This window comes from Anopheles cruzii, chromosome X (genome assembly GCF_943734635.1).
Source record: "Anopheles cruzii chromosome X, idAnoCruzAS_RS32_06, whole genome shotgun sequence".
Lineage (NCBI taxonomy): Eukaryota > Metazoa > Arthropoda > Insecta > Diptera > Culicidae > Anopheles > Anopheles cruzii.
The window spans coordinates 5,282,340-5,297,760 of NC_069143.1; positions in this window are offsets into that span (position 1 = coordinate 5,282,340).

Sequence of the window (15,421 nt, forward strand, 5' to 3'; positions counted from 1 at the left end):
ATTGGTTTCTGGGAGTCGCCACTGGTTCACCTCTAGTAGAGCGACTATCAAATCTTCCTGTTTCCACGATACTTTAGGTATCGCGTAAACTGTTGTAGATTTTGCTGGTTCTCTTTTCGAGAAAGATGGTCGTCTGATGAAGGTGTAAATTGTGGTAAATTTCTAAATTCTGATATATTTGTTCCATTCTGTTACTTCCAGAACTTGTTTAACTCCCTTTTCAATTTATGATTATGAGTATTTATATGCGGCACTTTAAACACAACCATTACATGCTAACACTCTCACGCCCGTTCACTAGCACAATGCAGTTTTTTGTGACACTTCTACTCTCACGTCATTGATAGAGGGTCCGCATGCCGCCGACAGATCGAGCTTATTGAATTTGCTAAAACAGTTCTGTAATAAACGTGGACTCTTTATCGGCTTCGATAGTAGATGGTGGGCAATGATTCCGGCATCCAAACTAATAGATTCGTTCATAAAACTCCCTGGCTTAAAGTATACTTTCTCCACCTTCATCGACAAACGAACTATCAGGAAACTAGGAATCAATGCCACCCTCATTTTAACATTGTAAAACATTAAACGTATTCGAGTCCTGCTGATTGATGAAATCCTTTTTTATCATTCGTAGTTTGAGTTTTGATTGTGCGTTCAATTCAGTGTACCATTGAATTAAATTCAGTGCACCATTAAATGTACCATTCAGTCAAAAACACGTTTAGTTTGTCTCAGTTGATAGTCGCACCTAGAACAAATAGTTGATCAAAATAGACTACATAAAATACGTTCCACAATACCGAAACAAGGTTGAAACAGTAGTTCCGGAAAGAATCGGAAATGTTAAATCGAGTATTGTAACTTAGCTGGTGGGGTCTAAAAGGAAAACCCAACATAGTCTCCTATGATTTCCTCACCTTGTTATAAACAAATAAAAAACAAACATGCTACATACTGGATGGTACCAACACTTGCAAAACACGTTCCCATCAAGCAAGTAGCAGTAGCGGGCACGAATCAGTTCTTATTTATGTCTGGATGTTGCCATGCGCTGTACCATATTTTCTCCATTCATATGTCGAAGTTTTGTCGTTTACCGAAAGCTCGTAACACGGCACCGGACTGCTCGTACGGGTTATAAATATTATTCGATCGGAAAAGCTTAACGCTTTTCATATTATACCCCCGAGACAACGATTTTCCATATTTCGATTCACAAATAACCAAGTACAACTGTTCGTACGCATACCACTTTTTTGGCGGCTGGCATATTTGCCTTTTGTATAGCGTATATGCTTTTTATGTAAACACATTCAAAGAACGGTGTCCTTTTTGTTGCCGAGATACAATACTTGCGACTTCCCACTTAACCGTAGTATTTTGCATAACCATTCGCATCTACAAAGCAAACACTGCTAGTCACACACAGTCTTGTTTTGTAGTATTTTTTCTGACCATGCTTAGATAAGTTTATACGTATACACAATCGCGATGGATATTTTGACAGCTTTTATTTTACACAAACCCCAATTACCAGCTCCAACTGGATCTCAACTAGTCCAGCGAAAAAGGCACGTACGCCAGATTCCCCTAGAACCACTACTACTACCAGATGGACGTAACGCAAGCAATAGAACAGCACAGCTGAAAAGCTAGCTGTGATCTAACAGACAACTTTATGTTTTCTGCTGTACGCGTTGTATATAATATTTTCACCAATCGTAAGCCTTTGAAAGGCATCAGATTTTACTGTCTCGGGTGTGGTAGTATCAACCGGGTACCAGCAGGTGCCATAAACGATGTTCTAGAGGATGGTCATTCATGCTAAAGACCGTGGAACAAGGACTGGCAGTTTGAACCAAAATTGTTGTGTTCTTGTTCTTCTCATATTTATCTTCACGAACACAGCTGCATAATGACGGCAGAAGCTGCTGTCAAAACTTCTCCTTCTTATCCGGCAACTACAACCGCCGACCGGTGTTGGCCTGCAACAGAGACGGTTTTTATCGCTGTTGCTTATTGCAACTTTGTGTTTCTAGAGGCGGTGTTGTTGCCCCCTTGCCAAACCCCTGTCACGCCGATCTTTGAACGCAGGCTAGCTGCATAACAGCGACTACTCCGTCAAGGGGGAGCTGTCAAAACTTGTATCCTTCTTATTGAGCTTACGTGTTAAAACACTAAATATTCAGTCGAGAAAATCAAAACTATACTATAATTTTTGCTCTTTTACTATACTTTTTGTAACATACTAGTTTCATCTACTGAAAATACGAAATACATATACGATGGTAATTTTACCTGTCCATTCACCTAATTTTACCACCTCATCGGTTAACCTTAGCTAGCATACAGAATAACAAGTTGTAGTTGTATGATAATCTGAAACATTTATTCAATTAGTTTCAATCCTGTATTCGACAGTCCTGGTTCCTCTGTCTTTAATTCAGGCTATCCGTCAACGGCGATGAGTAGTCCGTGAAGCGCGAGCATGCGCGTGATAAGCCTTCATCCTTCCCTATAGTATTTTCAATCGGTTGTAGATACGTTCTTTCAAAGCGATTTCCTTCTACAAAACGATAAGAACAGTGCAGTACAGGACAAACGTTAGGCGATACCGAACACTCGGAACTACCAACGACAACCCTGTAGGAGACATGCTTTGTTTTGCGTGTCGAATAGAACAACGTGTATCATTCTAATTTTTTCATCTCATTGTTCGAATTAGATTTACGATACGAATTACGAGTTGTAAAACTGAGCTATGAATGAATACAACATTCAAATCATTGATAACTTTTTATCCAATAGAGAAATTTCGAAAGAAAACACGAAGCGCTGCGAAGCGAAACACATGCGCTGAAAAGTGTCGGACCTAAAACATAGATGGCGCTAGTCTTATTGCATTCAACGCTTTTTCAGTTGCTACTAACCTTCAAAAGAAAGCTGTTAAAATTTCATGATATTCTACTCATAAGTTTGCGAGTCATTGTGGTAAGAGTGATACCACTTTTTGAATTTTCGATACAACTTAATGTAAGTACATGTAATGTATTATCAAATGTATCAATATACTAATCAATAAATTCAACGTTTTTCAGATGTTCTTCGGTTTGCTGAAGAAGTCAACAACACTACGTCCTTTTCCCAGCCGGAAACAGAAACAAACGGAAAATGCGTATTGAACCCGTCGTTGCACTATCATTGCAAGGCGAACCCGTTATTGCAAACGTTGTCAATGCCAACGATGGAGAGGTGAAGCAATTGGTGCAATTGGTGGTGAAGGTGAAGGGTGAAAAAAGGTGAAGGAGAAGGTGAAGGTGCCATCGGACCATCGAAAGTATCTTAAATAATGTTTTGAATTTCACCCAAAAATAATGGATGACTTTTTCCCCAGCCTTATATATAAAAATGGATGTTTGTCTGTCTGTCTATGGGTACCGCATTTTCTCCAAAACTACTGAACCAATCCGCGAGGATCCGGATTGTGAATAGGAAAGTTTGACCCTCCCACACCTCCGGGGAGGGAGGGCTCCCATACAAACGTAACGTACCGTAACGTCCCATACGTAACGCCCATACGTAACGTCCCGTACGTAACGTCCCATACAAACGTTTTCGAGCAAATCGAACCAAATTCGGCAGATGGCAATTTTGGGGAACGGAAAATGTTCTGGTGAATGTTTGAAACCCCTCCCCTCTTTACAAAGGGGGGTTCCCATACAAAATCTGGGTTAATGCCAGCAAAGCTCGGATAATTTTCAAGCAATTTAAGTCAAACTCAAGCGGTGCGAGTTTTGACATGTATCCAAAGGGAAGCCGATCGGATACGTAACCGGGAAACGCAAGAGTAACGGGAGGCGGGAAGGGAAATTGAACGAATACGTCACCGGGAAGCCCGATCGTTCGAAAGGTAGGAGTAACGGGAAGCGAAAAGGGAAGCTGATCGGATACGCCACCAAAAAGTCCTCTGAAACGCCTCCCAATCGAGAAATAAGGATGAAACGAGGCGCTGCGACGCGCGCCGGTAACTGCTAGTCTTAAATAAAGTAAAGTAAGTTTTAAAGTACACGCAAAAATACTAGGTGTGTGCGTTGAGAAACGAACTTTTTTAACACACAATAAAATGTCTATAAAATTTTTATGCAAATTTCTATTTTATTCGAAGTATGTGCCATCGCTAGCTATACATTTCTCCTATCTCTCTGCTAAATCATGGATTCCAAGACGAAAGAATACTTCGACTTATTAAGTAAATTAATTAGTCATCCCTTTTCGACTTCCTCGTAGAAAAACGAAGGGCTGCTCAGCCAATACGTGTCCCATCGATGAAAATGAATGATATTCGGAAAGAACCAAGTCTGGTGAATAACGCGGGGAGGGATAGCAGCTCCCATCCAAGTGATTTGATAGTATCCTGAAACAGTTTTGTTTTTTGGGGCGCCTGGTGCTTGATTCCACGGTCCACCAGGCGCCCCCATTGGAACCCACTATAATTGCAATTTGGTCGTTTTTCGATCAATGCATGGTTCAAATTGACCATTTGTTGTCAGTAGCAATCGGAATTAACGTTTCCATCAGGTTTTAGGAGCTTGTAAAACACCACACCTTTCTGTCCCATCAGAAAGTCCGTTTTTTGGAGTCCTTCGACGCTTCTTTTTTGTAAAGTCAAAATCGCCATTATGGAATTTTTTAAACCACTTAAAGCACTGCGATCTTCCAAATACAAGTCTCGACAAGCATTTGGTGCGATTCCGAAGTAGTTTTCTTCAACAGGGGCAGAAAAATAATAATCCCCGCAGAACTTCATTTTCAGGCACAAAAGTTGACATAGTTTAATCCTTTCAAAGATGGGTTGCAAAACGAAATATTTTTTTTTCGACCTGAAATCCATTACATGATGTCAAAACAAGGTAATGATGAATGAACCGCTAAACTGGGAAGTCCCAATCGGCAGGTACAGCCATCTTTTTAAAAGTTCGTTTCTCAACGCACACACCTAGTAATGGATGACTTTTTAGACTAGCTTATATATGAAACAAAAATCTCACGTAGGAACTTACGCACAGCTCACCAGAGTTATTAAGTTAAAAGATCCTGTTTGAAGGATCTCACAGTACAATATTGCGGTATAACAGTGCCAAAAAATTCTTATATCACAAAACGGGCATAGTGAGATCGGGCGTCTCATAAGGCGAGATCTGCGGCTAAAGAAATGAAAAATTGAATGCTATTTGTGTGCGGGTAGGTTTACCCTCACGGTAGTGTGCGTGTGTCCGGTAGGGCCGTTCTCGCCAAGGATTCGGTTTGTTTACAAAAATAAATGTCAATCTGCCGTGGGCATCGTCCGCGTATCATCACTCGCAAAATATAGCAATTCAATGCAATAAAATATAACACACAAATGCCGGGAGAATTGGTAGAAAGCAATAGTAGCACAAGTTTGAACAGTCTTTGGCGCTCAACTACCTCTCTAGCGACATGGAATACGGTGAACTCCAGGTGCTCCAGGTGCGTGTACAACTTCGGATCCGTATCCGTAAGTTTGGTCGAACGATGCACATTTTGAGCAGGACTGTTTTCTCTATGTTTCAGTCAGAGGTCCGACTTTGTATGAAAAAAACCCCTACTACTTGGTGAAACTGGATGAAACTTAGGGTCTGGGCTTGCATAGGTGTGTGCAAAGGGTATGCAATAGAAAGGAATAGAGATGCCAATACGATGTGTACACGTGTACATCAGCTACAATGGGTGCGTAGACGCAGAAAAAGGACGAAAAAGCGCACGCACACACACGCACACCCTCCAGTAACAGAAGGAAGTGTGCGTGAGTTGGCCCGTTTTCGCCGCTAGGAGTCGCTCGGAAGGATTCGGTTTGTTTACAAAAATAAAGTGTCAAACTATGGTGAACATCGTTAGCGCATCATTTAAAATCGCAAAATGTTCCGATGTTTTCCTGCTTTCTGTCCGCACAAATGTCGGAAGAATTTGCAGAAAGCTTTATTCGACGAGTTTGGAAAGTTTTTGACCGTCGGCAATATCAGTGAGCAATCTTTCCCTAGCGACGTGAAATACGATTCAATCCAGGTTCCGGTTACTGGCGAAATTTTCGCATCCACATCTGTAAGTTTGTTGGAACGATGCAAATTTTGAGCCGGATTGTTTTCTGTATGTTTCAGCTTCAAAACATCTTACCACCTGTATTTGTCGCATAATCGTTGACAATGATAACCTGACGGTCGTGTTCGCAGCAAGCAGTTGGCAAGCCTAAGTGATGGCTCGTCTGACAACATCAATCACCGGGTTTATACGACGCACAAGGATTGCCGTAATGATCGTGATCAAGGATGATCAAAATGCTTGTGTTCAAGCTTGTCTTTGATTTGAAGGTTGCCTTTGAACCAGTGCTCAAGTTTCTGTGACGTGAGGATACGAGTAACCCGCACGCTGCGATCCGGCATTTGGTCCACTTTGTGGCCATCCACAACAGTAACAACATTTGGCCATCCAGTCAGTAGCAACCCCTTCCAACACATGCGCTTAGTCCAGGTTCGGTCATTTTATTAGCTGATGCTGTGATAATGCGAAGCGCATTGCGAATGTGCAATACAGGTAGCTATGCGTGCAACAATGCTAACATTTCACAGTGTTTACTAAGCAAGTGTTCTGCACCAAAGCATTGTGCATTGTATACACAAGCTTAAATTTTCGGAAAACATGATACCACACCGGAAGGCGTGGACAATATGTAGGAAGATTAGGAATAGGAAATCGTATAAGGTCTTTCAAGAAGTGTCAAAAAGCGGCTTGAATAACAAATTCCTTTTGCCGCAAACTAGTGTTCGAACCATAGACACTTGAGGAAATTGTGTGATATATAAATGTGAAATAACATATTTAAAGCATGTCAACTTCGGATTAATATTTGGTTGTCTGAATTTTGTTCCTTAAATAAACATACACAGTATATTCGATAACGATAACGAGCCGATTGATCACTGCCTCCATAACATCAATAAAACACACTAGATCTTGGCTCAACAACTGACGTTTGATAGATGGGGAGCTGTTTGTTTATCAGTTGGTGGTGAGTGGCAAGCAAGTTAGCAAGTTTCAACCGTTTTTCATCATAATTCATGACGTTCGGAAAGTGTTTTCCCATAGCGAAAGAGATAACATTATATCGCGCGGCTGAAACGGAGGAGCAACGGGAAGCGAGAAGAGAAGCCTATCGGATACGCCAGTGGGAAGCCCCATCCACTGAAACGGAGGAGCAACGGGAAACGTGAAGAGAATCCAAACGGATATGTCAGCGGGAAGCCCGATCGTCTGAAAAGTAGGAGTAACGGGAAATGCAAAGGGAAGCTGATCGGATACGTCACCAGGATATCCTTTGAAACGCCGGATAATCGAGAAATGAGGATGAAATGAGGCGTGGCGACGCACACCGGGAACAACTAGTTCACTATATATTCACTGAAGTGAATAGTTCACCGGAATGGAAAAACTATTCACTTGTTTTAATGTGATCTTTGATGTGATCTTGTGATCCTTAACATTCCAAACATATAATTTTTAAGTTGCCTTTCATACGTTGCCATACGAGGTGTGTTCAAAAAGTTCTAATAATTTTGTTTTTACGCGGGCCACGTATGTTCGATTTTCGATTTTTTATGGCGTTATGTTGCTACTCATATCACTCACTTCCGGTGACAAGTTCGGCTATTTTGAGTAGTCAGTCAATTTTGCGATAGCTCTTTTGCTTCTTCTTTTTTTTTTTTTGCCGCTACCACCGCTGAGCAGTCTTGGCCTGGCACCAGAGACAATGCTAATCTCTGATGCTCTTCTGTAACATTTAATTTTTACGGACGGGATTGTTAGCCCCGCTCCAACCCCCCTGTCACGCCGGTATCGGGAATCGAAACCATGGCCGGTTGAGTGACAACCGATCCCGGGATTCGAAACCCAGGCCAGCTGCGTGACAGCGAAGAGCACTACCGACTGCTCTATCAGCTCTTTTGCTTATACGTGTTTTAACTCATCGTCGATTTTTCTCTATTCCGAAAAAAAGGATGGTAAAGAATCTGTATCAAATTTTGTGTGAAAAACGAAATTAAAAGCGGGAACTCATTCGAAATGTTGACTGTGACTTATGGTGAAGCTATTATGACCCAAAACAGCCCTTATCGGTGGTGCAAACTTTTCTCACAGGGCCAAGAAGACGTGAACGATGAAGAGCCAAGTTCGGTCGAATGTGAAGGTTTTGCTTACAGTTTTCTTCGATTGAAGGGTCGTGGTGCATCATGAGTTGTTGCCAAAGGGTAGAATAAAGAATATTACCTAAATTGCCTTTTGCGCCACTGCTCAGACATCGTGGTTTCTGCGCGAATTTTTGAACACACCTCGTATATACAACCTGAGGACCTGAGTGAGTTGAGGCTGATATCGGCTAAAAACCCCGATAAACATATTTTATGAAAGTACACATTTATAAATAATGCAAACGCATTTTGAATACGATAAACGTGAGAAGTAACTTGCACACCTACCTTTAAAATGTATATTTATTGACGTAGATTACGTTGTCGTCGATTTGCAGTCCAACAACAATGTTTGGTCAGTTGATCCATGTTCATCGTACGTTATAAATAGTAAACATGTAAATTGTACTGGAAATTGTTTTGTTCATAAATTCAACTGCGACCCGAACTAAGTTTCGAGATTTGCTATGTTCGGAAAAAAGGGCTAATTGCGTCCAGCCGTTGACAAATTAATGTGATTTTGACAGTCACATCTTGGTACTGTATCAGATCTATAGATAACAGTTAATTACGGTCAAAGAACCCGTTCGTATACAACGATGCTCGTCAAATCATCTTACTAGCGGGACTGGGATGGGGGCTCTGTTTTAATGTTAGATAAAAGAATAACTGTTGCTTGTAATGAACGTTTACTTACACCTACAAAAATCTGCTTTTGGTAGAACGAAGTTTGGGTTATTTACATGACATGATATTACATTAGATTTTTATGATTTTTTGTTTTATAATTTTGATATATCTTAAACAGACAAAAAACATTGATGTGCCCATACACGCGTTTCGATAACACGAAACAAAATGGATTCAGTAGGTAGGTTCAGTAGAACGTTAAACAATTGCAATACAACAATGTGCCATCGAAAGCCGTAGGCGTGGCTATGTTTCCGCAGTATGTCGCGAATATGTTTTCTTGTTTACAGTATATATATTTGAAATTTGAAAGGAGTTAGTAAGTTTAAAAGAATTAAAAAAAGTATTTTGAATGTGAGAAGTTATATGGAGATACATGGTCGATAATGACACAACAACCAAAACTGTCGAGAAGTGAAGCGCAATGGTCACGATATTTAAGAGAAGACCCATCTGTGCGGAAACTTCCCTTTGCAGGCATTTAGCGGAGTATCTTGAATATCAATTGTTGCGATTGTAGCTATGTGAAAGATATTTTCTCATGAGAGCATATGAGTATATGATATTCATATTTTCTACGTATTCCCGCCATTTTTTACAGAAACGACACTAGCATTGAGAGGACAACCATTGATACAGACTGTAACCTGCGGTATTGTACTCCGTGTATATTTTATATGTTCCAGCCTGTTTTATGTGCGTCTCAATTGCTTACTAGTTTTGTTTGCAGCTGCTTACAGTTGCCTGTGCAATGAAGTGTTTCATGGATTTCTTCTTTTCCTTGTGTTCATACTAATCTTCGAGCGACATATTAAAAAAAATGGTACAGAAAACAGAACCCTAATATTGCTTTCAGCACAACTTCAGCAACTTAAAAACAATTTATTGAAGATAATCCATAAATAATATCTAACGAAAATGGTTGAAAAAAATATCCCTTGCAAAATAGTTGTCAATACTTGTTATGCATCATCCGCGTCTCAAAGAAGTTATCAACGCAATCATTTTCGCTGCATGAATGTTTTATAATGCATGTACTTATACAACATTAACCTCAGATTAAAAGTAAGCTGAAACTGGTACATTTCTCTGTGCAGCAGGGGCTTGAAAAGTGAAACTCCCTTCTTGGTGAAAACTCCCATCTTGGTCGTCTGGATTCCAGAACGGCGTAAACATTATCAACGCCACAAATAATTTAAGTATAATGACGAAAACAAACACTGTGAACCCGTTATCAATTATGTTAAACAATGAGGTAAACTCAAAAAGTCTATTCAACATTAAAACCAACTACTACTGCTACTAGTGAGCCTGGTCATCTGCAGTTAATGTGACAGCCCTGCCATGAGGCAGCCCGTCCCTCATAAACAAGCCCACTAAACATACAATATATACAACGATTCAATGGAATTAAGCACTGTGATTATAACATATGTGCTAAAAAGTCCCGAGCCTAACACATAAATGGTGCTAGTCTTATTACACTGTTTCAATTAGTGCTAACCCTAAAACAAAACTTTTAAAATTTCATGATATTCGATATTCATAAGTTTGCGAGTTATGGTGCTAAGAGTGGTGCTACTTTTGTTATTTTCAAAACAATGGATCAGACACAATTTTGTGTTCCAATTTTACACTGCTTCTTGATGCGAAAAATACCGTTTAAACAAAGCAATAGCTTGTAAAGTGTTATAAGGACTCCGCTCCATCAGAAACAACAATAAAAAATTTGGTTTGCTGACCTCAAACGTAAAGGCCGGTCCACACGTAACGATGCATCGTTTCAGATCCGCTATCGCTACGATGCACACATGTCCATCCACACGCACACGCATGTATGGAAATTGGTCCGAAATTAATGCTCGACGCATTAAATTTTTTTGATCTGAAACGATGCATCGTTACGTGTGGACCAGCCTTAAAGACACCGATGATGCAGGACACAGTACACGTCCACATGAGGTGGTAGTACCAGAAAACATTTCAAAAATCCCCAAAATCGTTTTGAATGATCGAAAAGTGAAGTTGCGTGCATTGCGTGCTGACATTGTAACGATATCATGTTGTTGGCTTTATGAGCATTTGACTATGAGAATGCTTCGTTAAAAGAGGATGCCGGATTGGCTCACTGTTGAGCAAATACAAGAACGTGTTGATGATTGTGATAAGGTGCGTTTGGCAATGATTAAACATAAACAAATCGGACCTTTGCCTCGATAGATGTGACAATAGATGAAACATCGAACCATCACTTAACTCCGGAATCAAAACGATCGTCATCTGAGTGGAGTGCAACTGGTGAACCTCGTCCAAAGCGCTCGAAAGCACAACAATCGACTGGAAAGGTTATGGCCTCGGTATTTTGGGATGTGCGTGGTGTAACACTCATTGAATATCTTGAGAAGCGAAGTACTATCAACAGTGAATATTAAATAACGTTATTGAAGCGTTAAGCGGGGGCTACACGAAGCGTAAAACGAGCGTAAAAGAAATAATTAATGCCAAATCGTTTGCGCTTCGTGTAGCAGGCTTAACATATAAAAAAGCTTTTGGTAACAGTGTTTACTCTCGGTTTTACGTCTCATTTACGTTTTTTTCTTTTAAAGAACGGACTGGGTCGTATTTATAACTACTAACTATTCGCGGATCTAAAAAAAATCTCATCGGTAATATATTTCGCTCGAATGAACAGGGTTATGGTTGAAACTGAGGTCTTTTTTGAGGTAACAGATAAATCGTTGAGGCAAAAGATAAATCGCCAAATCACAAAAGTGGTATTGAAATGTTAGAGCGGCGCTGTAATGATTGTATGGCTCTTGATGGAGATTGCGTTGATGAATAAAGCCAATTTTGAACATAAAAAAGTACAGCCGTTAATGCCTATAAAATACGTTTTGAAAATGGCACTAGGGCGAAGAGCTTACTCATTATTCGCGGAGCGAGAAAGAGACTGGTGTCTGATAATTGAACGTTGTTTAGTAAATATAAACTTATAACGCATGATACCTATCACCGCAAAAGACCCACAGGGCTCTTGTGGCAGCAGCGGCTTCGGTCTGCGGCGATAAAACATCTTTCGACACGTAGACTGGGACTGCCACGCTGCAGAGAGGCTGACAAGGCCTTCTCCCACCAGCAAGGCAGAAAAGCCGTTGATCCACAGTAATCAAACTTTTTCTGTTCAGCCATTGTTTCCTGACAAGGTTTTCTGTACATTTCTTGTTTTTCTTCGTTTTAGTTTTCGAAATCCGTTTTCGTTGGTTTCCTATTCTTTTTTTTCAGTTGAGGGCAATTCATTCGTTCGCGCAGAATGCACACAGAATGGCAAGGGCAGGGGCAAGATAGAAGTGAACATAGTAAAAAAAAACATTGAATAATAAAGTAATTATAAAGGAATAAACCTTCTTTTCAGTCAGCCACCACAAGCATGTCACACAAGCATGGAGCCAATAGTTTCGAGGGGCCGAGTCCCTTTTAGAGTGGCTCAAGCAAATGTTGTTTTTATTGTTCCTATACAACCCAAAAACGCACGGCCGCATGTCCTTTTTCAGGTCTTTCGGCACACAAACGTGCAATACAGAATACACAAAGATGATGAAATGCGATACCACATAATGGATATAATGGGAACAATCAAGAAAATAATTATAACGATTTCTTTCGGTTTTTAGTGCTGCTACCCCTTCGCAGAAGAAGCCGTGTGTACTTTATTTATGTCAACATCAATAACACTATTGTTTGAACGAGCATATGGTCGCGGAAGTAGTGATTCAAGTGGAAACTACTGTAATCGCAGTTTCATTGTTTAGTTTCAACGGTAGGACAACGTATTTAGCATCCATTGAACACACAATACCTGCTGGGTATAAATATACCAAACGAACCAACGAACCAAGCACAAACACACAAAACGAACTATCTTATTGTTGTTGTTTTTTATCTTATAGCAACGGATTTATAACTATCTGATGTGTCAAATTAAAAAAAAAGGATCTTCTAGTTCATAGTCCACGCAATATATTTTATATAAGCACATGCATTTGGCCGACATTTGGCAAACAACAAATCGAACCACATGTAACTTAACATGAACTGAATCAATAAATAAACAAAGTTTTACCCTTTTCAAATTAACGTTTATACAAAGGTTGCGCAAAGCGCATTGGAACACCGTAGGAGTTGTATAATCTAGGTTTACTCTAGCCTCTCAAATGGCATATTTTCTATGTTTGGTTTTTAGACTCGAAGCCATACTCGCGAATGTTTATTCTACCGAACAACGAAATGCGAATAGGTTGAAGTACGATGGTATATTATGAATGTAAGTTGTGTAAAATTTTAGCTAACAAAGTTGTCATGGAGTAGCTTAAAGTAGTCCGTACCGAAAATTTGATTGAAGCTTTGGTTTATAACTCGCATTCCATTCGAATTTCACTGTCATTTCAATCTTTTAGAATCGCAATTTAGATGAGAGAATCAGAGAATGTACCATAAGAAAGAACGAAACATTAAATACATTACTAATAAAATCTACGTAACTATAACATTACAGTAACAAACAATGCACTTCAACGTAAACAAAAATAACAATGCGCCCTGGATTCGAAATGTTTTTATTGTGTTTAGTTAATTCGCAGCACGCATGCTCTCAGCACGATTGACGGCTAGCCCATCGGCTAAGCATCGGATTGTCTTCACACATGCTTGCATATATGTGACTCACTGCGCATTGCATCTAAAGACATCACATAATCAAGATAATGTGCATGTGCATCGTTTATCTAGTAGATCGACTATGATGCGGGTACTGTGCGGGGGAAATGTTGTCCAAAGCGTGAACCATTTTTCTTGCTTAAGAATATCCGCTGGTTACGGATCGACATCTCGGAGATTGCAAAATGGTATCAAAATGCCCCCGGCACCTGGGTTTGCTTTCCTGGTGAGGTGGTACTCTGTTATTCACTTCAATTGTGAGGCTACTTAAGTTTGCTTTTTTCATTCAGTGTTTGAGCAAGGGAAGAGGAAAACTAATCTATACTCCGTCAATGATAGCCTGGACGTATGAACGGTGTAAATAAGCCATGAAAGGAAACAATAATTCTCCCAAAAAACTATCGATCATGAATGTCCTTCCACCAAATACAATAATCGATCTTTGAAGGTAATGCATAGATTCACGTGACTCGTTACCGTTGCCCGAACATTCGAGCACCGAAGAGTGAATCGAAAAGCGAACAATTAATGAATCAATTTTACTACTAAGATATTAGGTTGGCTAAACAGAAATCAATTATTTCCTCGGTAGATGGCTGTAGTGATCGATAACTCGTAAAGTATCCGATCATACAGTTTCAAGTTCATGATCATTTTCAAGCTGATATTTCACACATAAAAAAATGTTTTCACTGTTTTTTATTTATTTCATTCGTTTGTGAATTGTAAGGTCTGGAATAATGGAACTAAGAGAAAATTCGATACATTTTACAGTTTTTCTTTGATAAAGGCGAAAACTCAAGCTAGGCCGCTGAAATTGTGCATGGTGTTTATGGTGACGATACTGTAACGGTACTAGCTACAGATCCATCCACTTCATTGTGTTTATTGGTATGGCACCCAAACATCGAGCTTTTTTGTGAATCCAATCGCGCAAATGGCTTAAAACTGTTTGATGGGTAATCTTTAGCTCCTGGCCTACCAACGACCAACCATGTACCGAATTTATTCTCTTCCTTTTCCCTACATAGTCGACACCCTGTAGCTCACAAACGAATGGAACAACCAAAAAACAATGAACGCTTCTTTTTTAAGTGTAAATTATCACCTTTAAAACGAGCCTTGAGACTGTACGATCGATACTTCACGAGATATCGATGACTGAAAGCATCTATCGTGAAAAACGTCGATTTCTTTTCAGCAAACTCAATATAAAAATGAATGTTTGTCCTCGTGTATGTACAGCATTTTCTCCAAAACTACTGAACCAATCCGGCTGACGATTCATCAAGAATACTAACTATGAGGATCAAAATAAAAAAGGCAAGTTTTTTTTCCACACACCGATAGTACATCCTAGTATTTCTTTTTGATCAATCCGTCGAGTCGAGATTACCGCATTATGTTGTTTCCAAAGAAAATCCGCGAGGGACACGCCTTTGCGAACTGTTTGTTCACATTTACGAAATACGAGAAGCGACGCGATACTGCAGCGTGGTTCTACTAGCGCGAAATGTTAATTTAATTGCCGCCTGCTAGATGAACTCTGTCAAGTGCTAAGCAACAATGTGCGAATGTATGTGCTAGTTTGAGGGCATATAGATTATGCTAGGCAAGAAGAACACTTCGTGCTCCCTTTTAGGGAAATACTTATCACTCTCTGCATGACACGGTACCAATCAATGTGGGTGACGTTAAAAAAGTGTTCCAGCAGCCAGAAGGAAAAGAGGAAGCGGGCAGTATGTGCGGTGCAAGGA